The sequence below is a fragment of the Brachycentrus maculatus genome, unplaced genomic scaffold (assembly GCF_059751285.1).
Source record: "Brachycentrus maculatus isolate JH-2025_06_01 unplaced genomic scaffold, ASM5975128v1 h1tg000851l, whole genome shotgun sequence".
NCBI lineage: Eukaryota > Metazoa > Arthropoda > Insecta > Trichoptera > Brachycentridae > Brachycentrus > Brachycentrus maculatus.
The window spans coordinates 67,454-69,334 of NW_028281578.1; positions in this window are offsets into that span (position 1 = coordinate 67,454).

Below are 1,881 nucleotides of genomic sequence, written 5' to 3' on the forward strand. Positions count from 1 at the left end.
GCTTATCTTCATTTGGTTATAAAAAGGAGTATTTCTTGTACGTACGTACTCTGGGTGGATCGACTTAGAAAAATATCTCTGATTTTATCTGCTATTACATTTGCGTTTCTACACTTGCATTTACTCGCGCATTTAATTGTATATCTTTTGCATAAAACACATAAAATTGAAGATCTACTTTATTTGAAGAATATCCCGATATTTAAATCTGAGGAATCGATAAAAATAAAATAAAACTTGATGGCCAAGATATTGATAGTATATAATAACTGAGCAATACAATAACAAAGTGCACTTCAGAGAAAATCCGTTAATGGTGATCATATATATTTTCTCTGGACGACTTTGAGTTTGCTCTTTTTCTATGTCTCACGCTCTTTCTCTTTCTCTCGAATAGTTGGGCTTTCCTTCCTTGTTTTTGTGCTTTGAAGATTATGGTATGTATTTTTGTCTTTTCTTTCAATTTTGTCGGTGCCCCGAACCCCATGAATACCATCCTCTTATTTCTTAAAATTTGTCAAAGCAGTTGTAGCATAAAACTACTTGAGCATCCTATCGGTCTTTTATTTCTTAAAGCGAGTTGAAGTTGCTGCCTAATTGAACTAAAGTTGCAAGTACTACAAATTAGATCTGACTTATTGCGGCTTGTAACTGTCCAAGTCGAGCAAGGCCTTCACGAGCCCTGAATGAGATTACTATATCGGCTTGTAAGTGTAGCCGATAAACTATGTGGCCTTTTTCTTATACTTTTTGCCCTTGGTGTCTTCAGTCGGAATCCATGGCCCGTCTTCCTCGTACTCGTCGAAATTCCCAGTGTCCCAAACATTTTTGACTTCGGGGAGGTATGGAGATTTTTTCTATCTAAAGCTAGATATAGCTGTACCTGATATTCTGCCAATTGATTCCTGCAAAAAATGGGTGGGCTTTGATCTACTCGACTCCGTTGATTCCTAGCCTGTCCTTCGAGTCGCATACTAATTTCCTAAGTTATACTTGATCATACCTGATGAGATCAGCTGCCTGTGGGCTCACTTGAGCTTAGCGGGGTATCACTAAGAATTTCCTCCAGTTTTGGATTTTATACCAGGTTTCTGAAGCATCCTCTGAGGCGAAGGGAGGATACCCCACAAGCATTTCGTAAAGGATAACTCCCATCGACCACCAATCCACAGTTTATGTGTATCCGATCTTGCCTTGAACTTCAGGAGCCACATAATCTGGAGTACCAACAGCGGAGTAAGCAAGCTTACGATTTCTCCGATATCCTTATTTATTGAGACTGGAATTGGTCAACTTTTCCATCTTTTTTTGCAGGGCTGGATCATTGCTCTCCTTCTTGTTGAGGGTATCGGTGAGTTTCTTGGGTCTGATTTCGGTGTGTTTGCACAACCCGAAATCAGAAAGCTTGATATGTCCATCAGCATCAAGCAGTACATTATCAGGCTTTAAATCCCGATGGATGTATTTCATTTTATGGACAGAGTCCAAAGATAAAAGCATTTAGGCAGTATAAAACTGCGCTTCTTCGTGTGTGAAAATATCCTTCTTTATGAGCAAATTCATGAGGTCCCCTCCAGGCAGGTACTCCATGACAAGGTATAAATTGTCAATGTCCTGAAATGAGCACTTTAAGCTGACAACCCAAGGGTTTTTCTATGAAATTGCGAGTACGTTCCTCTCCTATCTCGATTGCACCACTTTATTTTTGAAGATCATTTCGCATTTTTTTAGCTTCTTGACTGCGACTGGATCACCATTTTTGACCCACTTGCACAGCCGAACTTATCCGAATGCCCCCTTGCCGATGATTTTGATGGATGGGAACTATTTTATTTATAATTTGATTCGCTATTGCCTCAGCATTTCAGCCTCCTCGTGCAG